The sequence below is a fragment of the Pseudophryne corroboree genome, chromosome 5 (genome assembly GCF_028390025.1).
Source record: "Pseudophryne corroboree isolate aPseCor3 chromosome 5, aPseCor3.hap2, whole genome shotgun sequence".
Taxonomy (NCBI): domain Eukaryota; kingdom Metazoa; phylum Chordata; class Amphibia; order Anura; family Myobatrachidae; genus Pseudophryne; species Pseudophryne corroboree.
Window position 1 is genome coordinate 36,473,036 of NC_086448.1, and position 15,777 is coordinate 36,488,812.

The window sequence follows — 15,777 nt, forward strand, 5'->3', positions numbered from 1 at the left end:
GCCCGCACAGAGTGCACTGATTGGCTAAGGGATAGAGTGGATCTTCGGGTGTGGAAAGATGTGTGTCCACAGGCTGTGGCTATGTAAGTCCCACACATATTGAGTATATACTGTAACAAGGTCTACTGCAGGACTAGCTCTTGTGGAACTACACATCCCAGTGTGCCCTGCCACATTTATGCTATTAGGATATGCTAAAACTCTGGATCACACACCGCAATACCCGGCCATACAGAGCAGTGTTGGACCGGTGATGCCCTGGAGCTTGCAATCTATAGACAGGCGGTATTGGCACAGAAGTGTTGTTTGCTCCTCAGCGAATACATTCCCTCCCCACGTTTATTTCACTTGCTGCTCGGCTGTAATATTGTGCTGCACATTTTGTATTTGTCTGAGTATAATCCCCAGGTAGCCTGTACAGCAGACACATGAGAGGCAGCCCGGGCCTTCAGCTGCTTATCATCTGGACAAAGGTTCTGTCCATGGAAGCCGCTCTGCCATCCGGCAGGAATTTGGCAGCGCAGAGCCGGGCGCTCGCTGCTGGAAGTGACAGCCGGCCGGGTATGATTTATGGCGCAGCGTGTGTATCAGGGCTGGGAGATGGATGGCATTAGCAGAGCTTAGGATCTTTCCTGCATTCAGCTGAATTTTACTCTCTGAAAACTGCGGGAGCCTGACAGTGACTTTGTCTGACTTGGCTTTGATATGTGACTGATTATTTTATCATGCTCCCCCTCCAGTCACACAGATTCCTCTCTGTAGGTTATGCACCCTCACGTTCTGCTCTGGCAGCGCTTAAGGGCCCCATACACTACAACGATATGTCTGAGGCTGAAGTCGGAGGCCATTTCCTTTTAACTCTCCCGGGAGCTTCCTGGGACTGGTTCCATACGATTCCATACGATTTGGTACATTTTGCATGCGATATATCGTATGCGATCGCAGCCATGCCTGCAGAAAACCAACATATCACGAGTGCAGCACTAACGACCTAGGGGAGTCGAACCGACGCTCACGGCCAAAATGCCCGATTTCACCCAATATATCGGCCCGAATTGGTCTGAGATCGGGCATAATCATTCTAGTGTATGGGGCCCTTTACTGCAGAGGTCCTAAGACCCCGGATTCCGGTGTTTTATTTTCTAACGCAGGTTTAGGCACCCTCAGGCCTTCCTGCAGCTGCTGTGAGACACAGGTTGTCTTTCCATCTCACCTGACGATGCCTTTACATCCCGAGACTGCTGACAGTTGTAGTCCATCAGCTGGAAAACCAGTGTGGGGGCCTACGTAGGGTTTTAAAGTACACCTCCGGTCCTCAGCTGTGTTTGGTCCTTGATTGCATAATGATTTTTAGAAATGAAACGTAACATAGGGGCACATCACGTCCACATTTCGACTGAGTATTAAATCTTGGTATAAAGGATTATGCAGCATATCAAAATGAGAAACATAATGTGATCCGTGAGCTGGACCTCTGCCAAGCTTATCAATTAGGCTGATAGGAATTGGTTTGAATTGATTTATTTGTTAATTATGTATTTATATAAATGCCGTGGTCGCAAAGCCTATTGTTCATAAAATATTTTTGCGTCGCATTTTCTCTTGCACCCCATTTTCCCATGTGTAACGCAACTCTTGTTGCTTATTTCCCAGGTGCCCATTAATTGGGGTTTGGATTAATTTGGTGGCACGGCATCCTGGTAGTTAACTTACCTTCCCCTCTTGCCCCCTAACCCTACCTATCCGTAGCCTTAACCTAGAGGGGAAACGTTGACGGAGCGGGGGCTGGAGTGTTAAATTATTGCAAATGTTTTGTAACAAATGTTCCCTGAATTTAAATGGCGCCAAGCACTTGAATTCTCCCATAGAGGTGAGGAGCAGCGTTATCCTTTTATTATTTAGGATGTGGACAGCAAATAGATCAGCGAGATTTTATTGACGTCTGAATTTTGTAGGTCCACCACATACTGTGATTACCGCAGACATCTTTCTTGGCAAAAGTTCCTGGACAACAGCAGGCGGAATGTTTTGCCATTTCGCCTTAAGTACGGTGACCAACTGTGATACTGAAGAAGGTCGAGTCGGCCTAGAACTTACCCGTCTGACCAACTGTGACACTGAAGATGGTTGAGTCGGCCTAGAATGCACCCGTCTGACCAACTGTGACACTGAAAAAGGTTGAGTCGGCCTAGAACTCACCCGTCTGACCAACTGTGACACTGAAGAAGGTCGAGTCGGCCTAGAACTTACCCGTCTGACCAACTGTGACACTGAAGAAGGTTGAGTCGGCCTAGAACTCACCCGTCTGACCAACTGTGACACTGAAGAAGGTTGAGTCGGCCTAGAATGCACCCGTCTGACCAACTGTGACACTGAAGATGGTTGAGTCGGCCTAGAATGCACCCGTCTGACCAACTGTGACACTGAAGATGGTTGAGTCGGCCTAGAACTCACCCGTCTGACCAACTGTGACACTGAAGAAGGTTGAGTCGGCCTAGAACTCACCCGTCTGACCAACCGTGACACTGAAGAAGGTTGAGTCGGCCTAGAATGCACCCGTCTGACCAACTGTGACACTGAAGAAGGTCGAGTCGGCCTAGAACTCACCCGTCTGACCAACTGTGACACTCAAGAAGGTTAAGTCGGCCTAGAATGCACCCGTCTGACCAACTGTGACACTGAAGAAGGTTGAGTCGGCCTAGAACTCACCCGTCTGACCAACCGTGACACTGAAGAAGGTTGAGTCGCCCTAGAATGCACCCGTTTGACCAACTGTGACACTGAAGAAGGTCGAGTCGGCCTAGAACTCACCCGTCTGACCAACTGTGACACTGAAGAAGGTTGAGTCGGCCTAGAATGCACCCGTCTGACCAACTGTGACATTGAAGAAGGTTGAGTCGGCCTAGAATGCACCCGTCGCTCCAATTCATCCTAGAGGTTCTCAATAGGGTTATGATCTGGACTCTGAGCTGGCCAGTCCATCCGGGTTACCAAATTCTCTCTATACCAGCCCAGCGTCGCCTTGGAAACATGACAGGTGGCAATGTTGTTCTGTTAAAAATATGTAGGGAGCACAGAGTTACAGAGAACGTCTCTATACTTCTCAGAGATAGTGTGACCGTGTATTACAACTAGTGGACCCATGCCAATCCAGCTAAAACAGCCCCACAGCGTCACACCACCACCTCCATGTACTGTACACTCTGGCAATCGCCAAACACGTCCATCTGATCTGAAACGTGTTAACCGTGATTCGTCACTTCATAACACTCGCCGCCATTTTTCCATTGGACAGTTTTTGTGCTCTTTACACCATCGTATGCGCCGGGCTGCGCTGCATTCTTTGTAATTAGAGGTGTATGAGCAGCTGCTCGCCCATAATAGCCAAATGCATGGGCCTCCTTACCAAGTGTTCTTGTGGAAACCGGCATATTAGTGTCCATTTGGAACCTGTGCAGTGGTATGCATGGGGCGACCCCTGTTTTTTTTGCAACTCCCTGGTTAGCTCTCTCCGGTCCCTGGGTTGCAGTTTCGGGGGTCTTCAAGGGTGAGTTGTTTTCCTGCAATGAGCGTTCTTCTTCCACGCATTAATGACAAAAGACACAGTGGATTTAGGAACCTTCCAGACATCCGCAATGCTTTACTTACTCATACCTCCAATCGAGCATATATATACTGTATGCATATATATATATATCTATCACCAGTAGAATAGAGACAATCTCTAGAATTCCCATCCAACGAGAGGATAGAGTCATCATTAGTGTGACTGCAGCGGTGTGTTTAAATGTCAAATTAAGACAATAATTGTAACTCTTCACTACTCCTGGGAACAAACCTCTGTCATTACTGTGACGTCCCCTTGTGATCTGGGAGTTTTATGACAATTAGGCAATTTAGTATTTTATGCAGGCACAGATGAAATGGTCTGTGACTATTTAGCTGCCTCCCGTTATAACGTCATATTTGGTACAAACGTCATACCTTCCTGGTTACCGTATTTCTTTATCTCCGGTCCTGAATGGAGTCTCTGCGTGCGCTGCTAATATCGCCTCTGCCATCTCACCCTAATTATTTACAGCTTTGTATAAAAGTAAAGCAATAATAGGATTTTAATACCTACCGGTAAATCCTTTTCTATGAGTCCGTAGAGGATGTTGGGGACACCAAAAGAACCATGTGGTATAGACGGGATCCGCAGGAGACATGGGCACTTTAAGACTTTCAAAGGGGCGTGACCTGGCTCCTCCCTCTATATCCCTCCCCAGACTCAGTTTGGAACTGTGCCCCGGAGAGACGGACATTTCGGGGAAAGGAATTAACAAAGAAGGTGAGCAGTATACCAGCTCACTCCATAAACATGACGAATAACATGGCATTCAACTGAACACATGCCAACGGACATGAACAAAATTCAGCAACAAGCTGAAGAAACCATAACACAACTGTGTGTAACCAGAACTAAACTGCAGATACAGTACGCACTGGGACGGGCGCCCAACATCCTCTACGGACTCATAGAAAAGGATTTACCGGTAGGTATTAAAATCCTATTTTCTATTTGGTCCTAGAGGATGTTGGGGACACCAAAAGAACCATGGGGTTTATACCAAAGCTCTATAGCAGGCGGGAGAGTGCGGATGACTCTGCAGCACCGATTGACCAAACTTAAGGTCCTTATTGGCCAAGGTATCAAACTTGTAAAACTTAGCAAACGTGTTTGACTCCGACCAAGTAGCAGCTCGGCAAAGCTGCAATGCCGCGACACCCCCGGGCAGCCGCCCAGGACGCGCCCACCTTCCTAGTGGAATGGGTCTTCACCGATTTCGGTAACGGCAAACCTGCCGTGGAATGAGCCTGCTGAATCGTTTGACATATCCAGCGGGCAATGGTCTGCTTGGAAGCAGGACACCCAATCTTATTGGGAGCATACAGGACAAACAGAGACTCTGTTTTCCTCACTGGAGCCGTTCTGGCGACATAAATTTTCAAAGCTCTGACCACATCCAGAGACTTTTCCTCAGCCAAAGCGCCAGTAGCCACTGGCACCACAATAGGTTGGTTAATATGAAAAGAGGAAACCACCTTTGGCAGAAATTGATGCAGAGTTCTCAACTCTGCTCTATCTTCATGGTAGATCAAAAAAAGGGCTCTTGTGAGACAAGGCCGCTAACTCAGACACCCGCCTTGCGGATGCCAATGCCAACAAAATGACAACCTTCCAAGTGAGGAATTTCCATTCCACTTTATGTAAAGGTTCAAACCAATGTGATTGAAGGAATGACAATACCACATTAAGATCCCAAGATGCCACAGGGGCACAAAGGGAGGTTGGATGTGCAGGACCCCTTTTACAAAGGTCTGCATCTCAGGAAGTGAGACCAATTGTTTCTGAAAGAAAATTGACAAGGCAGAAATCTGCACCATTATGGAGCCTAATTTAAGGCCCCCATCCACTCCATTTTGTAGAAAATGGAGAAACCGTCCAAGGTAAAATTTCTCCACAGGAGCTTTCTTGGACTCGCACCAGGAAATATATTTCCTCCAAATACGGTGATAGTGCTTCGACGTCACACCCTTCCTAGCAAGGATCAGGGTAGGTATGACTTCGTCGGGTATACCCTTTCGGCCTAAAATCTGGCGTTCAATCGCCATGCCGTCAAACGTAGCCGCTGTAAGTCTTGATAGATGAGCGGCCCCTGCCTTAGCAGATCCTCGCGAAGAGGAAGAGGCCAGGGATCTTCGACCAGTAACGCCTGAAGATCCGGATACCAAATTCTCCTTGGCCAGTCTGGAGCTACAAGGAGCGCTGGAATCTGAGTTTTCCTTAGAATTCTCAGAACCTTTGGGATGAGAGGAAGCGGAGGGAAAACGTACACCGACTGAAACACCCACGGTGACGTCAGTGCATCCACTGCCACCGCCTGAGGGTCCCTGGACCTGGAACAGTACTTCTGAAGTTTTCTGTTGAGGCGGGATGCCATCATGTCTATGTAGGGAACTCCCCAAAGACTTGTCACCAGTGTGAAGACCTCTTGATGGAGGCTCCACTCTCCTGGATGTAGATCGTGTCTGCTGAGGAAGTCAGCTTCCCAGTTGTCCACTCCCGGAAGGAATATTGCTGACAGAGCGCTTGTATGTGTGTCTGCCCAGCGGAGAATCTTTGTGGCTTCCGCCATTGCTGTCCTGCTCTTTGTGCCGCCTTGGCAGTTTATGTACGCTACTGCTGTCACATTATCCGATTGGATCAGGACAGGCCGGCTTCGAAGCAGATGCTCCGCTTGTAGAAGGCCGTTGTAAATGGCCCTTAGCTCCAGAACATTTATGTGAAGATGAATCTCTGGACTTGACCATCTTCCTTGGAAGGCCACCCCTTGCGTGACTGCTCCCCAACCTCGGAGACTTGCATCCGTGGTCAATAGGATCCAGTCCTGGATCCCGAACCTGCGTCCCTCCAAGAGGTGAGAGCTGTGGAGCCACCACAGGAGTGAAATTATGGTGTTGGGAGATAGAACTATTCTCCTGTGCATATGAAGATGGGATCCGGACCACTTGTCCAACAGGTCCCACTGAAACACTCTGGCATGGAACCTCCCAAACTGGCGGGCCTCGTATGCCGCCACCATTTTCCCCAGCATCCGAATGCATTGATGAATGGAGATTGTTGTTGGTTTCAGAATGAGTTTTACCAAATTCTGAATTTCCAGAGCTTTCTCCACAGGGAGGAACACTCTCTGCTGGACTGTGTCCAGAATCATCCCTAAAAACACCAACCGGGTTGTTGGGATTAACTGTGATTTCGGCAAGTTTAAGACCCAGCCGTGCTGTTGCAGAATCGATAGGGACAGTGCAATGTCCTGTACCATCTTGTCTTTGGATCTCGCCTTTATCAGGAGATCGTCCAAGTATGGGATAATCGTAACTCCACGCTTGCGGAGGAGACCCATCATCTCTACCATGACTTTTGTGAAAATCCTCGGAGCTGTGGACAGGCCAAACGGCAACGTCTGAAACTGGTAATGAGTATCCTGGAGTGCAAACCTGAGGTACCTTTGATGAGGGGGATAGATGGGGACATGAAGGTATGCATCCTTTATGTCCAATGATACCATGAATTCCCCCTCCTTCAGACTGGAGATCACCGCTCTGAGAGACTCCATCTTGAATTTGAATTTTTTCAGGAAAAAATTTAGAGATTTTAGGTTGAGAATTGGTCTTACCGAGCCATCCGGCTTTGGTACTACAAACAGGCTTGATTAAAAGCCCTCCCCTTGCTGCGCCAGGGGAACCGGGACCACAACCTGATTTTGACACAATTTTTGTATTGCTCCACAGATTAGAACTCTGTCTGGAAGCGAAGCTGGTAAGGTCGATTTGAAAAAACGGTGAGGGGGAACGTCTTGAACTCTAGTTTGTACCCAGTAGCGGATCTTGCCACGGGCAAGCAGGACTTTTGCCCGGGGCGCCGCCTTTCGGAGGGCGCAGGGCGCCGCACCAGGGCTGCCGCTGTGAAGGGAAACTAGACGCGTACGCGTCTAGTTTCCCTTCGTGGAGAGGTCCTTTACTGTGCGGTGCGCGATGACGTCATCGCGCACCGCACATCATTTCAGTCTGTACAGGGGGCGTATATGACCACGCCCCCTGTACGAAGCCACGCCCCCTATTGTCGCCCGGGGCGCACAGCGCCCAAGAACCGGCCCTGTTTGTGCCCTTGGGTCACGATTTGCAACACCCAAGGGTCTAGGGCCGAGCGAACCCAGACCTGACTGAAGAGCTTTAGACGTGCCCCCACCGGTGCGGTCTACTGTAGGGAAGACCCTGCGTCATGCGGTGGATTTGGCAGAAGCCGGGGAGGACTTCTGCTCCTGTGAACTCGAGGAGGCGGGAGTTCTCTTGCCCCTTCCTCTACCTCTGGTGGCAAGGAAGAAATTTCCTCGGCCCTTTTTATACTTGTTGGGCCGAAAGGACTGAATTTGATAGTGTGGTTTCTTTTGTTGCGCAGGAACATAAGGTAAATAAGTTGACTTACCCGCGGTGGCCGCCGTTTCCAAATCAGTAAGGCCATCCCCAAAAAGTTCACCTCCCTTAAAAGGAAGGGACTCCACATTTTTCTTGGAATCGGCGTCAGCATTCCACTGGTGAGTCCAAAGCGCTCGCCTAGCCACAACTGACATAGCATTAGCCATAGCACACAGGAGGCCAGCATCTCTTGCCTCTTTCAAGTACGCAGCTGCGTCTCTGATATAACCAAGCGTCACTAGGATGCTATCCCTATCAAGATTATCCAAATCAGAAGACAAACTTTCAGCCCATTTTGCAATAGCGCTACTTACCCACGCTGACGCAATAAGAGGTCTAAGCTGCGTCCCCGTGGTTGTAAGAATAGCTTTCAAAGTAGCCTCCTGCTTACGATCAGCCGGCTCCTTAAGGGTCGTCGACTGAGCCGCAGGGAGGGCTACCTGTTTAGACAAGCGTGCTAGGGCCTTGTCTACTGTGGGCGGTGTTTCCCACTTTTCCCTATCAGCTACGGGAAAGGGGTATGCCACCTTGATCCGATTAGGAATAAGAAAATTTTTATCAGGGCTGTTCCAAATGCCATCAAAAAGGTTGTTTAATTCAAAACATGGAGGAAAAGCAACCGAGCGTCTCTTTTCCTTGTAAATAAGGACCCTTGTTTCAGGTGTAATAGGGTCCTCATCAATATGTAATATGTCTTTTACAGCTACAATCATATACTGAATACTCTTAGCCAATTCAGGATCTAATCTAGAATCAGCATAGTCGACATCGGCCTCAGAGTCCGTGTCGGTATCTGTGTCAACTAATTGGTCAACACCACGTTTGAGCGACCCCGGAGGGCCCTGGACCTGCGCTAAAGCGTCCTCCATTGATCTCTTCCACACCTGGATTTGAGATTCAGACTGATCAAACTTTTGGTTTAAAAGAGTAACATTAGCATTTAAAGCATTCAAAGTCGACAACCAATCAGCAGTCGGCGGTGCCGACAGGGCCACCCCCAAAACATTTGGTGTCCCCGATAAATTATCCCCCTGAGAGGAATAATCTGCCTCAGACATGTCGTCCCCTGAAAACAGCACCCAAATCAAAGCCTGTCAGGGAACAAAGGGAAAAAACCAGCTCACACCCCAGCGCCAAAATGAAGGTCTGAAAAACACCCTCAAGTGTCCCAGAGCTGCAGCGCTATATTTATCTATTAAATCTGCCCCCCCCCCCCCCTCGTTTTCTTATGCCCCTGGTACTTGCTGCTTGTGAGGAAGGACCAGCGCTGCTGTGTGTGGAGGAGGAAATGGCGCAGAGTGAGCAGTGAGGACGAAGCTCCGCCCCCATAATGGGGCGCTTCGTCCCACTTATTTATATATATATATATTTATGCACACAGGGGGGTGGGGGATATAGCGACCGTCGGTGTCTTAAAATAGTTCAATAAATATGGATCTAAAAAAGTGTATCTAATAACGAGTAACCAGATCAGAAGGTGATTTAAAAAAGGGGGGGGTGTTTATTTAGACACTAAAACAGATATTAATTACATATAGAGCTAAAATCTAAACAGCAGTTCTTCTTAAAAAATGGGATTTAAAACAACATACACAATACTTTAAAATACCAGTTAAAATATGTTTAAAACTCTGTAAAACAATTTTAACTTAACTTGGTAAAAGGTCACTGCCAGGTAGCCCAACGCGTTTCGTCCTTAAGACTTCATCAAGGGGTAAAGGCAGAATGAGACTGGACTCCTATTTATACTGGTATTAATCACATAATGATTGTGACATCACTTCCTGTTAATTTAATCATCATATTGTGCAATAGGTTAAAAATTCATATATTAACAAATCTATTGTTTCAATTTACTGATATATGTATATACATTCACAAGGCATTGATTAGTGAGCAGATTAGGTGTTAAAAACGTATAAAATTGATTTGTAAAGGTGCTGGCGGTTCTTTGCCGCCCCACTTCCGGTTTTCGTCCGTCGCGTCACTTCCGCCCCACTTCCGGTGTGCGACTGCGCATGCGCCCGCGGCTGCGGGCGTGAGAGAACGAACAACACTATGACAAATGTTCTCTGCAAGTTCATTGCGGCGGCCATCTTTGGGTGGACTTGTTCAGAGTGAATCCTATTCAGGCAGCCATATTAGCGGGGACCAATGGTAGAGACATAAATTTCGGTTCTCCAGTAAAGTGCATGAAAATGAATAGAATAAACGGAGATTTAGTCACTGTTGGTGTCAGTATAGTAACATAAGCTTGTTACAATAATAAATAAATATAAAAACTCTTATAAATATATGAATATATAGAGCATAAGATATATAAAAATATGTATATATAATTATATGCTTAAAACAATATAAAGTGCAAAGTGCAGACTAAGAGTGATAATAAATAGTGTTAAGTGCTTGTTATGACCTTAGTTTATTAGGATGCAAATAGTGTGATATATTTATAGCGACATGCTCATGTAGGCTGTATTATCGTTAGTTTTGGTTTACAGTACCTGATCTTCCCAGATGGTCTCCCTGGTCTGGTACTGATCAGGCCCAACACTGCTTCGCTTCCAAGATCGGACGAGATTGGGCCTTTCCAGTGCGGTCTGACTGTAATATTCACTCTTTACCATACATGTGTCAATTTCAATATATCAATAAACGGTGATATTTATCAGGAAGAACTGTGGATGGGAATAGGGCAGGGGTGGGTGGGGGGGGGGGGGGGGGGGGTGATGGGAATGGTGTGTGGGTGAGCGGGGAGGGGGGGGGGGGGGGAGGGGTAGGTAGAGATGGGGTGGGAGTTACATATAGAAAGTATTAGGTGTAGGTGAAAAAGGTTTACTCTAGGTAGGGATCCAACCGTGATGATCCAGTAGTGTAGTTTTCACAGGAAAGGGGCGATTTCGTAATAGTCATTAAACCCCTTCGGATGGAGTGTTTGTAGTTGGAAGATCCAAAACATTTCTCTGCGTGAGAGTTTATTGGCCAGGTCGCCACCTCTTTCTCCCAGTTTCACAAGTTCAATTGCTTTAAAGGTTAATGCCTCCGGATTTGAGTTATGTACGAGATTGAAGTGTTTGGATACTGCATGATTTTCTATTCTATTCTTTATGTTGCGTACATGTTCCTGTATCCTTATTTTCAACGGTCTCTTGGTTTTACCTACATATTGTTTACCACAGTCACATTCTAATAAATAAATTACGGATTGTGTATTGCAGTTTATGAAGTCCTTAATTTTGTATTCCTCCTTCTTTTCTGCATCCGAGAATGTTTTCCTTACTGGATGTAGGTACCTGCAGATGTTGCACCGGCCACATTTATAGGAACCGGTGCATCTTGGCATTCTTGATTCTTGTTCCACTTCTTTACGTAGCATGCTGGGGGCCAGGATATCTTTAAGATTTTTGGATTTCCTGAAGATGATTTCGGGGCGTGGAGGTAGTATTTGTTTAAGAACCGGGTCCATTAATAGGATTCCCCAGTTGTTGTTGAGTGAGTCTCTGATGGTTTTCTCATGGCGATTGAAGGTGGTGATAAATGGAACAGATTCTTTCCTGATTTTTTGGGGTTTATATTCCAGCAGGGTCGATCTCTCCAGGGCCTTTGCTTTGAGTGCCGCTTCTTCCACGATGTTAGCCGGGTATTCTTTATTCATAAATCTTTCTTTATATTTCTCTATTTGGATGTCACTTTCTTCCTGGTTGCTGCAGTTCCTCTTTATTCTGTTAAATTGAGAGAAGGGAATGTTATTTTTCCACTTCTTCAGGTGGTTACTCTTATAATGCAGGTAGCTATTTGTGTCCACCTGTTTGATATAATTCTTCGTTTCGACTCTTCCGTCTTTTCCTGTTAAGGTCACATCAAGGAACTCAATAAATTCTTTATTGAGTTTAGAAGTAAAAATGAGATTCATCTCGTTGGTGCTCAGGAATTCCAGGAATTTGTAAAATTGTTCTTCAGTGCCATCCCAGACAATTAAAATGTCATCTATGTAACGACGATAAAAGATGATGTGTTTCTTAAAATCATGGTTACCATAGATAAAATACTTCTCCCAGCTACCCATAAAAAGATTAGCGAAACTCGGTGCAAAAATCGTACCCATTGCAGTCCCACAGCGTTGTAAATAAAATTGATCTAAAAACTTAAAATAGTTATGCTGAAGAATAAAATACATGATGTTACATAAAAAGTCTTTATGGATGGCTGTAAGCGAGGTGTCAGTTTCCATATATTCTTTGCATGCTGTTACACCTTTCTTATGGTCTATGCAGGTATACAGTGATTGCACATCTATTGTTGCCCAGTTGTAGGTGTCTTTCCATTCAAAGTCCTTCAGGGAGTTTAGTACAGTTGTGGTGTCTTTTAGATACGAAGGTAGCTCCTTCACATAGGGTTTTAAAAAGACATCGACGTATTCTGATAGATTTGATGTGAGTGAGTCGATGCCTGCCACTATGGGCCTTCCGGGTGGATTAGTCAGGTTCTTATGGATTTTAGGCAGGAAATAAAAAATTGGGGTAGTGGGGTCTGTTTTCATTAAAAATTGGAATTCATCCTTTGTAATTATCTCGTTCCGTAGACCGTGTACTAAAAGTGTTCTTAGTTCTCCGACGAATGCGTCTTTGGGGTCGCCAGACAGTTTTGTATATGAGACATCATCCCCCAATAGTCTTAGTGCTTCATTCGTGTACTTCTCACGGTCCATGATAACCAGGCCCCCCCCTTTATCAGCTTGTTTTATGACAATTCCTTTATTTTTCTGCAGTTTTTTTAAAGCCTCGGTTTCCCGGTTGGTGATGTTCTTCTCTTTAATCTTCTCCATGTTGGTCTCACATAGGTCTTTCTTGACTAATTCATAAAAAATGCTTAGATTACTCCCCTTTGACTCCAAAGGATAAAATTTTGAGGTTGGTTTTAAACCTGATTTTGACTGGTTCTCATAGTTGCTGATCACAGCATCCTCTTTCCTCAGGAAATGTCTTTTAAGTGTTAGTTTTCTGATAAACTTGTTGAGATCAATGAAGGTCTCAAATTTATTGAGACCCCCTGTGGGTGCAAAAGTCAAACCTTTACTCAATAGGGATATTTCTGGTTCCGACAGTTTATGTTCTGATAAGTTGAAGATTCCGTTATCCTTCTGTTTCGTCGTTAGATTGTTCTTTTTTTGTTCTCGTTCCCTCCTACTGCCCCGTTTTCCTCTTCTTCTGTATATCTTCGTTTGAGCGGTGAAGCGTGGTGAACATCTTCCTTCAGGGGGTTTCTTGTGGCTTCTTTTGGTCGTGTTCCTGTTCTTTGGGCTAAAAAAGTCTGATCACTTTTAGAGTTAAGTCTCTGTAGTGCTGTAAATCTATTCTGCATCCTTAGTGTTGGGGATGGTGTATTCATTTCTGAACTCCGTAGTGGTTTGCCTTTAGTTGGTATGGTTTTCCAATATTGTCTCTTGATTTGATTAGGTTGTTGATTCATATTTCCAAATCTGCTCCAGTTTTTAATTTTGCCTTGCTCATAGTCCGTCTTATCCCTTAGAAATTTTTTCTCCTTATTTTTCGTGACCTCTTCTTCTATGTGTTCCATTTTTCTGTATAACACCTTTTCATTAATCTTGTAATCCTCTTTATCTTTAAAGGGTTCAAGTTCACTTTCTTTGCTTTTGATGTTTTTCTCTACTTCTAAGAGAGAGTTCTTCTTTTCATCAATAAGCAATTTCATTAGGTTAATGGAACAATTGTGTAGTGTCTTGTCCCATTTTTCTAAGAAGGCTGCGTCCAGATTGCCAAATGTTGGTTGTTTTAGCAGTCTAAGCCCTCTTGGAATTCTGTCAACTGAAATATAATGCTCCAAGCCCTTTATATCCCACCATGTTTTAACTTCTTTGGTGAGGAGTCTTTCTATACCCCAAAACAATTCATCTAGGTCACCAGGTGGAGGGGGTTCACTAGTTTGCTGTTTTTCATTAAATATCTTTTGGCACCAATTCTGTCTCTTGGTTGCCCGATCTGAATTTCTCCACATTTTAGAAATGGGTTGTAGTGCACCAGGCCGCAAATAAAAATTAATACCAAAGAATTTCTACAATAGGGGGGAAATTATTTGCGCCACTTGTGTACAACACCAAATAATCTAAGATCCACGTATAAATAATAAATGACACTCCCTAGGAATTAACACAGGGCGTCAGCTGTCCCCCAGAGACACAGGGATGGTAATTCCCTGAAACAACGAGAAAATGCACACAGGGGGGTGGGGGATATAGCGACCGTCGGTGTCTTAAAATAGTTCAATAAATATGGATCTAAAAAGTGTATCTAATAACGAGTAACCAGATCAGATATTTAATGAAAAACAGCAAACTAGTGAACCCCCTCCACCTGGTGACCTAGATGAATTGTTTTGGGGTATAGAAAGACTCCTCACCAAAGAAGTTAAAACATGGTGGGATATAAAGGGCTTGGAGCATTATATTTCAGTTGACAGAATTCCAAGAGGGCTTAGACTGCTAAAACAACCAACATTTGGCAATCTGGACGCAGCCTTCTTAGAAAAATGGGACAAGACACTACACAATTGTTCCATTAACCTAATGAAATTGCTTATTGATGAAAAGAAGAACTCTCTCTTAGAAGTAGAGAAAAACATCAAAAGCAAAGAAAGTGAACTTGAACCCTTTAAAGATAAAGAGGATTACAAGATTAATGAAAAGGTGTTATACAGAAAAATGGAACACATAGAAGAAGAGGTCACGAAAAATAAGGAGAAAAAATTTCTAAGGGATAAGACGGACTATGAGCAAGGCAAAATTAAAAACTGGAGCAGATTTGGAATATGAATCAACAACCTAATCAAATCAAGAGACAATATTGGAAAAACCATACCAACTAAAGGCAAACCACTACGGAGTTCAGAAATGAATACACCATCCCCAACACTAAGGATGCAGAATAGATTTACAGCACTACAGAGACTTAACTCTAAAAGTGATCAGACTTTTTTAGCCCAAAGAACAGGAACACGACCAAAAGAAGCCACAAGAAACCCCCTGAAGGAAGATGTTCACCACGCTTCACCGCTCAAACGAAGATATACAGAAGAAGAGGAAAACGGGGCAGTAGGAGGGAACGAGAACAAAAAAAGAACAATCTAACGACGAAACAGAAGGATAACGGAATCTTCAACTTATCAGAACATAAACTGTCGGAACCAGAAATATCCCTATTGAGTAAAGGTTTGACTTTTGCACCCACAGGGGGTCTCAATAAATTTGAGACCTTCATTGATCTCAACAAGTTTATCAGAAAACTAACACTTAAAAGACATTTCCTGAGGAAAGAGGATGCTGTGATCAGCAACTATGAGAACCAGTCAAAATCAGGTTTAAAACCAACCTCAAAATTTTATCCTTTGGAGTCAAAGGGGAGTAATCTAAGCATTTTTTATGAATTAGTCAAGAAAGACCTATGTGAGACCAACATGGAGAAGATTAAAGAGAAGAACATCACCAACCGGGAAACCGAGGCTTTAAAAAAACTGCAGAAAAATAAAGGAATTGTCATAAAACAAGCTGATAAAGGGGGGGGCCTGGTTATCATGGACCGTGAGAAGTACACGAATGAAGCACTAAGACTATTGGGGGATGATGTCTCATATACAAAACTGTCTGGCGACCCCAAAGACGCATTCGTCGGAGAACTAAGAACACTTTTAGTACACGGTCTACGGAACGAGATAATTACAAAGGATGAATTCCAATTTTTAATG

General features: G+C 44.8%; 1 protein-coding gene and 1 pseudogene across 2 annotated transcripts in view; one reads left to right on the forward strand and one right to left on the reverse strand.

Annotated features, from left to right (window-relative positions):
* Window positions 1-15,777, forward strand: part of TRAPPC9 (trafficking protein particle complex subunit 9) — a 1,110,831-nt gene that overhangs the window by 454,833 nt on the left and 640,221 nt on the right. The gene's annotated exons all lie outside the window — the stretch shown is intronic.
* On the reverse strand, window positions 10,512-10,631 carry LOC134929746 (5S ribosomal RNA; annotated as a pseudogene).